This window comes from Dendropsophus ebraccatus, chromosome 15 (assembly GCF_027789765.1).
Source record: "Dendropsophus ebraccatus isolate aDenEbr1 chromosome 15, aDenEbr1.pat, whole genome shotgun sequence".
Lineage (NCBI taxonomy): Eukaryota > Metazoa > Chordata > Amphibia > Anura > Hylidae > Dendropsophus > Dendropsophus ebraccatus.
The window spans coordinates 47,113,411-47,128,856 of record NC_091468.1 but is presented as its reverse complement, the minus strand read 5'-3'; the positions used below and the strand labels follow the sequence as shown (position 1 = coordinate 47,128,856).

Sequence of the window (15,446 nt, the reverse complement as noted above, 5' to 3'; positions counted from 1 at the left end):
GAGTAAGGATTCTCATAAAAACTGACAGGCAAGGGATCCACAGCGGATTTCGTGGGTTTTACCCTTAATCATTTCTCCTGGTAAGTAGGCATTGGGACGGAGCTGCAGTGGCATGTAGTAATGCTGCCTCTGCCCTCTTCCCAGCCACTCACACTTGATTGGCAGTCTGCGCACAGGCCTTTAGATTAAGTTTCCAATGCTCAGGCTGCCAAACAAGTGTGAGTGGCTGGAAAGAGGGTGAAGACTGAGTGACTACATGTTGCTGTGGTTCCCCTAATGCCTAGTTATCAGGTTCTCAGAGTGACTATTAAATAGTATTTTTTTATTTTTATTATTATTTTATTGCCAGCCCATTAGAGACTGTCGGGCACAGCGTCAGGTCAGGTACTGGGGCCAGTTCACATTCCACCAGTGAGGTGACTGGTTCCCTTTAAAAACAAAGGTTACAGAACCATTATTTTAATAGACTTCTACAATATTGCAACATACTGGAATAGGGCATATAATAAAATACACATTTTTATAGAAAACAATTTGTTAAAAGGAAACGATCAGCAGGTTAGACAAATCTAACCTGCTGATATCTCCCTATTGCGCACGGGGCACTGAGGATGAAGGTAAGTCTCTTACCTTCATCCGCAGTGCCGGTTTTCATGCAGTTTATAGTTTAATTCTGTGTAGCTGCCACCCCAGAGCACTGATCCGGCTCACCCCCGGCTGGCCTGCTCCACTGATAATCACTTAAAGGGGTGCAAGCCAGCTAGGGATGGATTGGTGCTATGGGGGTGGTAGCTCTGCCCCCAGTACACCAAATGGTCTTATTAGACGCAGTGTTAAAATACAAACTGCATGGAAACGGCGTAGAGGATGAAAGTAAGAAACTTACTTTCATCCTCAGCGCCCCATGTACAGTATTGAACTATCAGCAGGTATCATTCATTCATAGTCTCCTTTTAAAGGAGTTTCCTGCATTAGAATAAAGTTCAAATTTTTTCCCCACTAGGACTAGCACCCTTCTTGTATGTGGGTTATATCTAGTATTGAAGCTCAACTCTTGGCTGGCATAGATTTATTCTACAATTTAAATTGTAGCAATTTGATGCAGGTGTTTTGCCACCATGAAATGCCTCCTGCCACGGCTCCTGACCCAGCCAAAAGTCAGGGGGGGATATTGCCTTGTCTGCAGAAAAAAGGTGACTTTTTGTTGGCTCTATGCTTAGCCTAGCTATGAGTTTCCCCCCAAAGTGTTTGGTAGGTGGGTGACCAGGTAATATGTCTCCCTTAGGAGACCACCAAGCAAGCATAATAGGCTGTGCAGTGTTCTCACAGACGCCGCTTGAAATTATGCCTGTCCCATTGCTTCAATGGGATTTCTTGTGCGCCTCTGCTCTCCGTTTAAAGAACTGACATGGGATTTCTTGTGTGCGTCTGCTCAAAGAATTGATATGTCAATTATTTGGGCGGAGAGCGGAGGCACACGAGAAATCCCATGTCAGTTCTTTGAGCGGAGAGCAGAAGCGCACGAGAAATCCCTATAAGCAATGGGACAGGCAAAATTTCAGGCTGTGTCAGTGGTGTGGACACCACTTGAAATTTCTGCCTCTTTTGCTCTGTGTGCATAGACACTTAATCTATATTAAATTGCTGTCAACAATAATATTGTAAGAGTAAAATTAATATTGTCTATTTCACCCATAGTAGCCGATTGGTGATCAATATGTATGGCACCCATCACAGACATCTGTTCATTGTATATGCCCTAAGTTTTCCATGATGTCTTAGATAAACGGAGGCCATTGTTGCCTGTGGATGATGGATGCACAAGAGGGTCATCCATTACCAATAGGCAATAATGGAATCAGTTTAAGAAATGCCATGAAAACCTATTGGAAAGCTCATGATTAGAGATGAGCGAACCGGGTTCGGGTTTGAGTCGATCCGAACCTGAACGTTCGGCATTTGATTAGCGGGGGCTGCTGAACTTTGATAAAGCTCTAAGGTTGTCTGGAAAACATGGATACAGCCAATAACTATATCCATGATTTCCACATAGCCTTAGGGCTTTATCCAACTTCAGCAGCCACCGCTAATCAAATGCCGATAGTTCGGGTTCGGATCGACTCTAGCATTCTCGAGGTTTGCTCATCTCTACTCATGATGTATACCTCAAACAGATGCCAACATAGCCTATGGTTGATGTATGGCACAGACTCTGAAGTATATACCAAATATAAACAAAAAACTTGATGTGAACAGGATCTTACTTAAATGTGCCTTATCTGCAAAACCAAATATGCTCCATGAACATGGCTTCTGGAAAAAAATGGATTCTTTATTTTAATCTTGCAATTCTATTCTTTCCATTAAAGTCCTCAAGGATCTCATTATAGGATATTTATTACTTATCCACAGGACAGGTGATAATTGTATGAGCGCTGGGGATCTTGGAGACTGTTGGTGATAACTTGGATATGTCAGAAAATGGATCAGGACATGAACGCCAGTACACCACAGTCATATATAGGAATGTTATAATCCCCAACCACTGCCTTTCCAACTGGTGCAAAACTACAACTCCCAGCATGCACAGTCTGCCTTACATTATTAAATGAACTGGCTGATGAAAGATTCACAGTAAATCAATATAAAGAATCTGCACTTTCATCAATGGCCCAGTGTAATGTAACACATTTATTATAGCTATGTCTGGCTGTGTTTTGATGGGTTAATGCACCAATTGACAATGACAATGCCAAGATGCCTGATCTGCCTGCTGCGGTTACAGACATGACCTTATATGGTACCTGAGATTCATTGTGTCTGGGATCCGAGGCTTTGGGAATACATCTTCTCCTATAATCGCTATGACAGTGTGCAGAACCTGTTTTATGTGCAGCCCTAGTACACAGATGTCAGGTACTGTACTTATTTTACTTTTAGAGACCTTAATAAGCAGTTTCTATATCACGTACATAGATTCTTTCACATACAGTATCATAGAAAGGGGTTAGACCACCGGAGTTATCCATCAAATTTTAGATAATGTAGAAGGATTCCCTCAAGCAGCTCTCTAGCTCCTGCACGTTCAGGTATCTTCAGTTCTGCGGCAGATTAGGATGACTCTCATATAATTTATGTAATTAAAGGGATTAAACATGGTTACAAAATGTTAAATAATAGAGTCTCTGTGAGTTATTCAAGTGGGCAAAATGGCATAGGGCTGTCCCTATGGGAGTAACATAAGACTGACAAACCTTACTAGAGTAATTAATCAAGAGTAATCAATACTCTATTGATTTATTGGCTGACGATAGTTTCTGACTTTTGGCCATATAACTTCAATAACTGATTGTTTGGCTGTTGGTTGCCTCTCCCGTCCTTTTCTAGTACTTCTTATACATAGGAACGTTGGACACGTCCAAGTGTTTCTGTATTGTCTATGTGTAGGGGAGGTTAAAGGGGTTATCCAGCGCTACAAAAACATGGCCACTTTCTTCCAGAGACAGCCACACTCTTGTCTCCAGCTTCGGCGGGTTTTTGCTGCTCAGTTCCATTGAAGTGAATGGAGCTTAATTGCAAACCACAAGTGAACTGGAGACAAAAGTCGTGTTGTCTCTGAAATAAAGTGGCCATGTTTTTGTGGCGCTGGATAACCCCTTTAAGCCTGATCTCTCTGAAAACAAAGGGCAGTTGTGATTGCTGTCGCTGTTGTGACCGTTTTCATTCAACATGTTGAAAGAAAACTATCAGCTGACATCATGCATCTCAGCTGATCGTTGCCTTTTAACATGATCTATTACACCAAAACGATTATTGGCTAGAAAGGTCAGTAATCGGCCAAGTGCATCTTATAATTGCTTGCTTGTCTGGAAGTCTTGTTTTTTAGAATGCTGTACAAGCCCTTTAAATGGGCACTGTTGTTTGAAAGTAGAACTTTTGAAATACCGTAGAAACAGATCGAAAGTGTTAAGACCCCCCAGCTCATTGCTAGATACTTCTGAGAGAAGAACACAACAAGCATGTTCTCACCCTTCTCTGTACCTTTATAGTCAGAAAGCAGAGAGAGAAGTGCTCAGAAGCGCTCTTCTATTCCCCTCATTGATAGAACCAATGAAAACTTTTGGCATGTCTCTAAAACATGTCAAAAGTTTCTTTTTAAAGAGACAAGTACACGTTTATAGCTTTATTGTACCCAATAGAATCTAGTCTGTTCGCTTGCAGTAACATTTATAGTCACAAGAGTCAGAAGACCAATAACATGGACTGATTTACCACTTATCGTTCTACACCGAAAATACTGTTGTGCCTCTCTAAATAGCTTTGGTGTAGAATCGTTATCTCTAATAGTTCTCGAATTCTCCTCTAAATGCCAAGAAAGATGTTTGTAGAAGGTTAAAGTTCAATGAGATGCCCCTAAACTACCATAATTTGTATATGAAATATACTTCTAAATATTGTAGACGAATATATAAGAATTGTGATGACACTAAACACTGGTCCCTAATGCTGGAGGATGTTTTTTTTTTTCTCCATGGTTGCGGTGGTGGGGGTGGGAGGTGGTGCATGGGGAGGGGTGCTAGCTAGAAAGATAATTTGTCCTTGTCACTTTTCTGTAATTCGATAATTAGTATAAAATAATAATTATCATCTGCCATGTGTTACTGGAAACAATACTGTGTATATAGCTTTTACAATAACACATTGGGACTCATTTATCAAAACTGTCTGAAAGAAAGAGAGACTGACCTGCTTACCAAGAGCCGCCATTCAGCGCTCAGCTTTTATCTGTCTAGTTTATATAAAAAACAGAGATGAGCGAATCGTTCATCTAAATGTAGCAAAGCACTTCTTTTGATCTGTGCTCCGCCCATCAAGTTGCCGGCCTTTCAGCGGGTGCCCCGGGTGCCAGGGAAAAGCTGGATCCAATCCTGGGAAACTGGGAGTTTTCCAGGATTGTATCTAGCTTTTCCCAGCATCCTGGGAGGAGTGTCAGGGAGTGGAGCAGCTCTAAAAGGCCGGTGACTTGATGAGCGAAGCGCAGATCAAACCAAGCGCTTCACTTTGTTTAGATGAGCGATTTGCTCAGGGGCCTCACCTTCTGGCCAGAGTAGTAAGTAGATGCAAATAGCGCTCCTTGCTTTGGAGGACCTGTCTTGTGCTGCATTACTTGGACAACCAATAAATTGGAATGGACACTGTGTAATACTTAGTTTCTCCTGTGGTGGTGCTGCAGGGAAACCGATTATAGTTACCTAGGTGAGTACCATGTGATCAACTAAAGGTTGCTCTACACCTTAGACTTTAATCGGCCAAACCCACCACTGAGGTGTATGGGGCTCCCCTGAACGACCATAGACAGATTATGTCGATGGTAATAGAAAATCACTACCAGGGAGAGATAAGCAGCAAGTGGCTTACTCCTCCCCATAGAGAACACAAGAGAGCTTGGCCATGCCGAAAGTTCTTGAGTATGGGGAGGATGGGTGGACAGTGGCTAAGATAACTGATGGCCGTCAGCTATTGAATGTGTATGGCCAGCTTAAAGGGGTTATCCATCGCTACAAAAACATGGCCACTTTTCCCCCTCTCTTGTCTCCAGATTGGGTGGGGCTTCAAACTCAGTTCCATTGAAGTAAATGGAGCTTAATTGCAAACCCCACCTGAACTGGAGACAAGAGAGGGGGAAAAGTGGCCATGTTTTTGTAGCGCTGGATAACCCCTTAAATTACCCTTATGGCATGTAGGGATTGCTCAAAGCAAAGAACCTCTTCAAACTGCTGTGAATGATAAAAGCTGCTCTGTGATTGGTTGTTGGGGTGGTGTGTATCAACATACTGTATAGACTGTAGACTGTATCGTATATATTTTTTGCATTGCAGTCGATGGAGTCTGGTTTTGCATTAGAGGGTAAATTGGGGAACATAGACCTTTAATATATAATTAAACACAGTGGGGGAGATTTATCAAACATGGTGTAAAGTGAAACTCAGATTCCTCTTTTCATTCCTCACAGACTCTTTGGAAAATGAAAGGTGGAATCTGATTGGTTGCTAGGGGCAACTGAGCCAGTTTCACTTTACACCAGGCATGAGGAACCTTCGGCCCTCCAGCTGTTGCAAAACTACAATTCCCATCATGCCTGGAGACAGCCAAAGCTTCGCTTTGGCTGTCCAGGCATGATGGGAATTGTAGTTTTGCAACAGCTGGAGGGCCGAAGGTTCCCCACCCCTGTTTGATAAATCTCCCCCAGTGTGTAAATAGCCTTCGAGGTTTGATGCGTGAGGCACAGTGAATAAATGTATCTTCCATATACAGATATGCAGGGCTGTATTAACAATTGCTGCTGCCCTAGGCACTAAACCTTAAGACGCCCCATCTTCACGCAACGATTGGCCTTACCAGACCTGACCAATACCACCATACCCCCCACCCCCCTGGAAAAGACACCAGATTTACTGGCAAGTCTGATCATGTTTTTTTTTCCTTCCCCTGCTCCCTGGTGCTGCCCCCCTGCAAGGTGCTGCCCTAGGCACCGGACCACGGGTGCCTAGTGGTAAATATGGCCCTGCAGATATGTTATGAAAAACCTGAAAACAGAAATATTTTAAGAGCATGTAACATGTAGTAAAATCCCCTTTTATTAGCATTTATTAGTATTCCTTCAACACAAGATAATGGCTCCTTCACACGTGGCAAGGTATGGCGCTAATGATAGATGGATGCTGCGTACAGTACAATACACGTCTATGGCTGATTATACAGCACCGTGGTTATCGGTTCATACAAGCTCATGCTTCACTACACAACAAGGTCTGTAATCTCTTTCATTATCTCACTAGTCTTCTGTATTTGGCAAAAAATTTCCTAGGAGGATGGCCCAGTGTCAGTCTGCCATCTGCTCAGCTCTTAGACGGCAAGTCTGAGCAGCATATTGGCATTCATTTCCTTCCCATCAAGCGTATCTTGTCTACACAGCAATGCTGTTCTTGGCGTTCATTTTGTGAACCTCTGGATGGTAAGCGAGCCGTGGTGCAGATTCATCTGGAAGCCAAGCACAGTTTTTTCTTTTCTTAATGTTTTGTAGCCATTGTTGTCTTTCCGCTCAAATTATAAATTCAAGACGTCTTTGGTTATAAATTCAAGATGTCTTATGTAATTTATTTTCTTCAATTGACCTAAAGTGACTGTTCACCCTTTAAAAGCATGCATGTGTTTTTATTCTAAACAGGTCTCAAATTCGCCAGTTTTATTATTTTAAAGGGCTTTGTCTTCTTGGTCAGTGTAACAGCACGGGTTAAACGGCGCTCGTTTATAGGGCCTATTACACGGCCTGATAATAGTTTAGAAATGACTGCATGGACATTGTTAGCGATGTCCGTGCAGCCTTTGGCCAAAACAGTTTACATCACCTGTCCATGTTCCCGGTGGTCCCACGCGCTGCAGCTTCAGAGCGGCCTGTCTAAGATGGCAGCCAATCACTAGCCAGGACCACCATGTAATAGGGCCCTTAGTGTACTTGTCTTCCGGCATCTTCTCATCTGTGCTGAGCAGGCTTCCTGTGTGGTTGGGCTCCTTCTAGTGGCAGGCATACGCCTGTTCACCTGTATTTAAAGGCTCAGCACACAAGTTCTAGTAAATTCCAGGATGATCACCTGATAGTATTTATAATCATCACCTCCAGACCTCTGTGCTCAGTTGTTGGTGTTGGGGTCTGTGCTTTCTGCCATTTACCGTGCTTCCTAGCAACATTCTTCCTGTATAGATCTTGTTCCAGCCAGGTTCTCTGCTGTGCTTTGGTCTGATCAACGTCATCTCACAGGGTACTGAAGTTTTTCGGCACTTGTGGTTTATCTAGTCCTGGGCTCCAGTACTACTTCATTCTTTTCAATCGGTGATCACTGGGGACCTTCTCTAAGGGTAGCAACTTGGGAGTTTCCCACAGCAAAGCCCATCCTGCTGTGTGGTGGGCTCTGGTTAAAAGAACCAGGGACTCCTTAGACTCCGCTCCTTGGAGAGGGTATGTTAGCACTTCTCAGTGATTCATGGATCCTTCTCCTCCTGCCTAGACCATCTGTTACAGTCAGTTTAATTGCATGACTGGTTTTGAACCGAATGAGATGAGTTGTGATATCAGATACACCCAATACTTAAAATAAATTGATCAGCTACAATTCATGGTTTAAACTGCAGACACTGTTAGGACAAGGAGACACATGGTACCTTTCATATATCCACATGTGGTGTCCCACCACGGGTGTTGCTATTGGTTACACCCTACACCCATCTTAAAAGTCTGTACTTATTGTACACAAGTGGTGATGAAGGTAGTGATAAAGTTTGTCCACTAGATGTCACTGTATTAGGTATATGTACTTAGATGCTGCAAGGCTAAAGTATGTAAAGGGTTATTGTTTGTGTGTCACATGATCTGTGAACCTATGGGAATCTTTTCTTCTTCTATCCTATCATCTCTCTACTTCTTCGAATGCACTCTTCACCCACTCACCTAAATACGCTGGTGAAGGAAGTCACATGGGTAGAGGAAGTGTATGAGTCTTTTGTGTTGGATGTTGTAGAGGAAGGACGCAAGCTAGAAAGCTCTATACAGTGGTCCTCTCTGGGCCCTGGCCCTGTGCCAGGTCCCCCCACTCTCAGAAGTTCAGTCTTAGTCAGGTTCCTGTATGAGTAGGAAGCAAGACAAGACACAGATGTTTTTCCTTAGCTTACTCTACGCAACACTGTGCAGTGTTGAAGGGGTTATCCAGCGCTACAAAAACATGGCCACTTTCCCCTTACTGTTGTCTCCAGTTTGGGTGGGGTTTTGGAACTCCGTTCTATTGAAGCAAATGGAGCTTAATTGCAAACTGCACCAGAACTGGAGACAACAGTAGGGGGGAAAAGTGGCCATGTTTTTGTAGCGCTGGATAACCGTTTTAAGCCATTACAGGAGAGGACAGGTCAGAGATCACCTCAACCCACGCCGTGGACTAGAAGAGTCACAGTGCAGGACAGTATCCACAGACAACAGTAAGCTAGGAACTGTTTCGGATAGAGCAAAGTTGCTAAGAACCTAGAAACTCTATCTCGCAGTGCAGTTGTCCGGAGGAAATCCTCGGCATTCTGCTCATCCCAGATAACGAGGTCTGTGTCACTGTCATAGGATGGGTCACCCGACACTGGTGGGCATTAGGTGGTGTGAAGACTGCATTCCTATTACAGATCTGGCTGCTGTATTATCAAGTGTACTACCGAGTGTATTATCAAGTGTATTATCAAGTGCTTTCTCAAGAGAAACGTACGCTGTCAAGGGAAAGTTGTATTATCTGTTGTATTATCGTATTATCTGCACACAAGTACTTTCCAAAGTAAAAAGAATATTTATAATCAAGAGACTCTGTGATTCTTCACCCCACACCAACACAGTGTATACCACATCTCAAACCTCAACATCTAGCAAGTGACCACACATGTGCTTCTATGATGTGGAAAATGCTTTTAATCTTTAGTGTAAAAATGCCCATGCCTGTCCCTGCTTGGGAAAGTCTCTTTTGACTCTTTTCATTCAACATTAAAAGCATTATTCTACATTATGGAAGCACAGATGGATAAGTGAAAGGTACCATGGTACCAGAATCAGGCAGCAGTCAAAGACCTGCCTGATTTCATAAGAAGTGTGCAGGTACAGGTACGCCTTGAGGAGTATCTTATATGGAAATGTGCAAATGGTGAAAATAATAATATTATTATTATTATTAATTTATTTGTATAGCGCCTACAGATTCTGCAGCACTAGGAGAAAGCATGCACTTGTGTATAGCCATACACCATGTCACACAGATACTAAATGCAATACAGCTGAACAACAATCTTATATTGTAAAAGCATATTATGTTTTATTTCCATGAATAGATGTGTAACTTCCCATATCCTTTATTGCAGAAGAAAGACATCTGTTTTGTATTTTGTTTTAGACCACAATGGGAGTTCTGCCAGTACTATTATAGTAGTTTCCTTCCATACAATGAATGATCAAATAGATGCTCAACCCAAAGCACCCTCCTCATGGTCTATATCATAACTCTAATAACACCAAACGATCTGCTTTGTGGCCCATAGTGCACATGCATTCATACAAAAGTAAGTTCTAAAGGCAAATTTAGAGCAAGGGACCATTACTTTCTAGAAAATTTGAATTCATTTTTTTCCCCCCAATATTTCTATTTATAGCAATTGTTTTTCAGTCCTTGACTGCCAGAACAGGCTGGTGGTGGATCTGTACTTGGCAAGTCAAGGGCCCCAGTCTGGTCAATGACCCCAACACAGTCAGCTAGTGAGTACATTTGTGTAATTTTTCAGTAAATGAGTTGGGGTTCAGTCTTAATGGGCGCATATGTGCTTGGAAAATGATGGCAATATAGTCCCTAGCTGACTACATTAGGGTCATTAAATTGAATGAGGCCTGTGCGAGCCTGAGCACAAGTACGTCGCCAGCCGTATTTCAGATTCTGACCATGATTTGTGCCTCCAAGGTATGGATAAGTTATGTGAACCCTGGCTTACAAACCCAAGACTGACAGGATGGAGAGAGCTTTGGAGTCTGATCCAAAATAGCTGAATACAGGTGCAACTGTTTATTCCCAGTTATGGTGAAGAGCAGCTCTGGAGCAGAAACTTCTGCTTTCTGAAAAATACTTTGAAAACTGGAATTTATGACCACAATTAAGGTTTTATCATTTAGTTGGTGTCGATCTTTTAATGTTTTGCCATTGAGGTCGATTGATACTTTATGTTCCTGACCAGTTGATCGCATGACCAATTTTGTAATTACAAACTCTGAAAGATGTGTTTAGTCATTACAAGAATTTTATAAGAAATGTAAAATGTGTTTTTACATCCCCCCCTCCATATAATTCCTTTGAGAGTCCTTGTATGACAGCTGGCTTCTGAAAACGTGGCTGTGATCAAAGGAACTAAAAGGGAATCTAAGGCCGATCATAGAACCAAAGATTTACCTCCAATTAGATGAGCATTCCAATCATTTTTTCATTTTTAGAACGATTGTGCTGATGGAGAGAACATATACAGATGTTTTCATGGGATCTGAACATTCTTTCCATAGAACATCATTGCAGTTTATGCAACTATATACAACATTTTCGGACAGTTTCTGTTAAAGTGACTCCGTACCCACAATCTGACCCCCTAAACCACTTGTACCTTCAGATAGCTGCTTTAAATCCAAGATCTGTCCAGGGGTCAGTTCGGCAGGTGATCCAGTTATTTTCATATAAAAAACAACCTTTAATCCGGCAGCGCTGTGTCTAACGGCCGGGGCTTACATTTGTATATGCATTAGGCTGGCACACCCTCTCTGTCCTTCCTCCCCACCCTCTACATCATTAGGAATGCTCCAGGCAGATTGCTTCCTATTCCCCACCTGTGTGTGTATAATGAACATGGGCTGGATCGTTAATACACAAAGCTCAAACAGCAGTAAATATTCCTGGAGCATTCCTAATGGTGGGGAGGAAGGACAGAGAGGTGGTGCCAGCCTAATGCATATACAAATGTAAGCCCCAGCCGATAGACACAGCACTGTAGGATTAAATGTTGTTTTTATGACAATAACTGCATCCCCTGCCGAATGGACCCCAGGACAGATCTTGGATTAAAAGCAGCTATCCGAAGGTACAAATGGTTTGGGGGGTCAGATTGTCGGTACAGAGTCGCTTTAATGCGAATGTACCACCTGTTCACACTTCAGGGCAGTCTTCTGCCTGTGAAGTATGGCCAAGACTGTGGGCATGATCCAGTGTGCATGTTGTTTACCAGTCTAAACTCTGTCTTAGGGCCCTAAGGGTACTATTACACGGAACGATAATCGGCCGAATCGGCCCGATTTGGACAATTATCGTTCTGTGTAATAAAGACAACGATCAGCCGATGATCGTTGTCATCGGCTGATCGTTGATATAGGTTCTGACCTATAATTGTCAGGTGCCAACCACGCACCGCTATGTGTAATAGCGGCGCACGGCCGGGCTCCTCTTCCTCTGTACTTCTCCCTGGGTCCCGTGCGCTGCAGCTTCAGAGTGGCCTGTCAGCTGACAGACCGCTCAGCCAATCACAGGCCATTATGACCTGTTCTCTGTTTATAGTCTGTTTCTGGCTTTGGCTGAAAAAAATCTGTCAGATAATCTGACATCTTTTGGTGTAATAGGGCCCTTAGCCGGGCTGCAGAGGGTTTAGACTGAGCAGTGATGGACAGTTGCCTTCTCCACTTATCTCCCTTCCTTGTCGGTCTGTTTTCTATGGGATCCGGAGGTCAGAAGGCCGGTCCAAACATGCCCTGGACCAGGACTTTGGCATGTCATAAGACATTGCTTGCGATATTTTCTTGTAGCCTGAGCTGGTGTTTTGGATTGGATTAGATTGGATAGGTTTGTCCTCCTTACCTCTGTTTTTGTACTCTTCTGCTATCTTCGGTCTGCTTGACTATTTTTTATTGTGTTTTTCTGTCTTGTCTCATTTTGTGTTCGACTTGCCCAGCATATGGGCCTTTGCCCAGTTGTTTCTAGCCTAGCCTAGCAGGGCCTAGTTCTACGGCACACACTGTCTGTCACTGTGTTCCATCCAGTTCCCGGGTTCCCTCTACATTGTAAAGTGTATGGAGACCTTCACAGGCTGGTAAATAGCACACAAGACTTGATGCTAAAAGTTTATGACATGACTGGAATAAAACCTACAAACATTTAGCATGGAGACCAGAGTGCTGTTTACCTCCTACTTTTTATAGATGCCAATGGATGGCTCCCCTTAGGAAGACTTGTACCGCACAGATATTTGTTTTGTCCTTTGGATGCTGCCCAACCTTCTGGCTATACTATTTTTACATCATCTGCCCGTATACATACAGGGCTTGTTCAAGATTTGTTAAAGTGAACCTGTCAGCCTGATTCTTGGCATTAAACCCCCAGAAACACACACGTCATATGCAAATGAACCTCAGATAGTCATCTGCATGGCCACCTCGATCCAACTAGTCACACACAGTGCTAACCACAACTACCGACATTGATGGCAAAAGTCATCAGATGATGATGGACCCTTAGGACCCTGTTACACACAGGCCGATCATTAGGCAGCTGAGCGTTCCTAGAAACAGTCGTTGTCGACTTGGCCCATGTAAAACTACTATTAATTAGCCAATGAATGAGCAAACACTTATTCTTCGAGTGATTAGCTCTTTTATGTGTTCCATTTAATGCATTGTTGTTTGGTACAAATCGCCTCTGTGCATTTGAAAATCATGGATTGAATGGGCCGCAGGAATAAGTGTACCCAGTGATGGCAGGAAACCGGCACCAATCACCTTTAAAAGAGAAGCTGGCGATTCCTAAAAGCGAAAGTGAAAATTTGATTATAAGTAACAAAAGTAACAACTTACCTCCCCCCATGCCCGCAGTGGGCGGTGGGAGCTGCCGTGGGACCACCACCGGGCTCCAGGGTGTCCATGTCACGATCCAGCTGATGGACTGGCTGCTCAGCCAGTCAGTGACTGGGACAGGATGCCACTCCAGTTACTGATTGGCTGAGTGGCCATTCCATCAGATGGGACAGGTATTTTCCCCCCCTGAGTCTTAACAACATCACAACTGACTTCCGGTGGGGGTCCCACAGCCGCTCACCATGGGCACGGGGAGAGGTAAGTTCCCCCCTCCCTCTGCAGGCTACCAGCTTTTAGAAATCACCAGATTTCTCCTTTAAGAGACAGAGTCTCATCATTTATATTTTACACAGTTATTTTATTTGGAGTTTTATTTTGCCATAATTCTCGCTCCATACGTCCGCATGCTTGTCTCACATTGAAAGTATTAATGGATCTAACCTCCCTTTGATGTGCCTTGCCAATTTGGCTTGCTCTGTCTTTGTGTCTTGCTCCGCCTTAGTAATGCTGGTACCTTGTTGTCCCTTTGATTTGTCGCTGTCAGGCGACCACCACACTGCGAGACAATGCCTCATGCTGACAGAACACAGCCAGATCCGGCCTACCTTCTTCCACAATAAAGGCTCTTTGTGGCTACGAGCTTTTAATTACATATTAAAGACCGAGGATCTCTGTATTTTGCTGCTGGCAGGATCCTGTCCTTTGAACAGGCCAAATAAACTAGTATTAGTGGATGTCGCTTAGTTTGCATTATTGGTTGTTCTTATGTTTTTGAAAATGTAACAAACCTTATAGGGGAATATTCAGAAATATTTCCTTTGTCTATTTTTTATTGAATAATTCACTTTCTATTATGAGCTTTAAAGTGAAGTATGAGTATGGGCGACCATCCCACAATTGTTACAGAAATAAATGTCTTGTATTGTTTCCATTTTATAATTTTACCTTTGAATAACATAGAAAAATGTTATGTATTCAAAGACCCCAATACACAATAGATATATCAGCTGAGCTGATTTTTACATGATTGGCAAACACTCTTATATGTAAAGGAGGCCCCCAACCCTCTGTTATAGATGATGGCAAGGCATAGAAGGATCGGGAATGTTGGATTTCCATGCCTGATCCTTTTATTCTCATAGAAGATAAGAAAGTCAGTGGGGGGCAACTTCCTCCACACTCCAGATTATAAAAACACATGCATACTTGGCCAAGCTAAATGTGCGTATATGGGGGGAGATTAGGAGCCGATGAAATGTTTGGCCCAAACCTAGGGCTTTATGTGCCATTAGGCACCCATGGGTTGGTGCCTAGTGCAACTTTAGTAAGTAAAAAAAAAAAATGATAAAACCTTTTGAAGTAATTACTGTCAACCATCCTGGCCTGGAGAGAAAAAAATTATTTCTCCCTTTGTCTGCAGCAAGTCCAGTATGTTGTGGATATAACATTTATTTCACCATTTTCTGTGTTTTGGAGTGAGATCTATTGTGGATCTGCAAAATCTGCATGTGACTTATGAGATTTTTGCTGCGACAGATCTACGTGATCTACAAAATTCTAATGCTTGTGGAACCCTTTAGCTGCTAATACTAAGTGCTAATACTAAGTGCTAAATACAAACTGCAGGCAGGCTGGTGGGGGCAAGAAAATAAAAAATAACTGAACTCACCCCTCCCCGTGCCGCTCCCAGATCCCGTGCCGCTCCCAGATCCCGTGCCGCTCCCAGATCCCATTCACATCAACCAGTGACTTGCAGCTCTGCTTGCTGCAACTCGCGTTTCCGACTGAGTGACTGGGGCAGTACATAGCCCTAGTCATTGACTTGCTGAGCGGTCACTCAGTCAGGCTGTTATGTTTTAGCTGGGGTACCTGGTTTCCAGCTGAAGATGACAACTGGCTAATGTGAACAGGAGCAGTGCATGGGAGGCGCATTAGGATGGGTGAGTTGGACCAACCATTGGGCCAACCGTTATGGTTTAACCTGAACTCCCATCACTGT

General features: G+C 43.2%; 1 protein-coding gene across 10 annotated transcripts in view; it reads left to right on the top strand.

Annotated features, from left to right (window-relative positions):
* Window positions 1-15,446, top strand: part of CCDC88A (coiled-coil domain containing 88A) — a 149,372-nt gene that overhangs the window by 36,816 nt on the left and 97,110 nt on the right. The window contains exon 1 of one of the 10 annotated variants that reach the window (XM_069955188.1): window positions 2,827-2,916. The exons of the other annotated variants lie outside the window; for them this stretch is intronic. The gene's annotated coding sequence lies outside the window, so the exon portion shown is untranslated. Of the gene's footprint in view, window positions 1-2,826; window positions 2,917-15,446 lie in introns of those variants that run through there. 10 annotated transcript variants of the gene reach the window in all.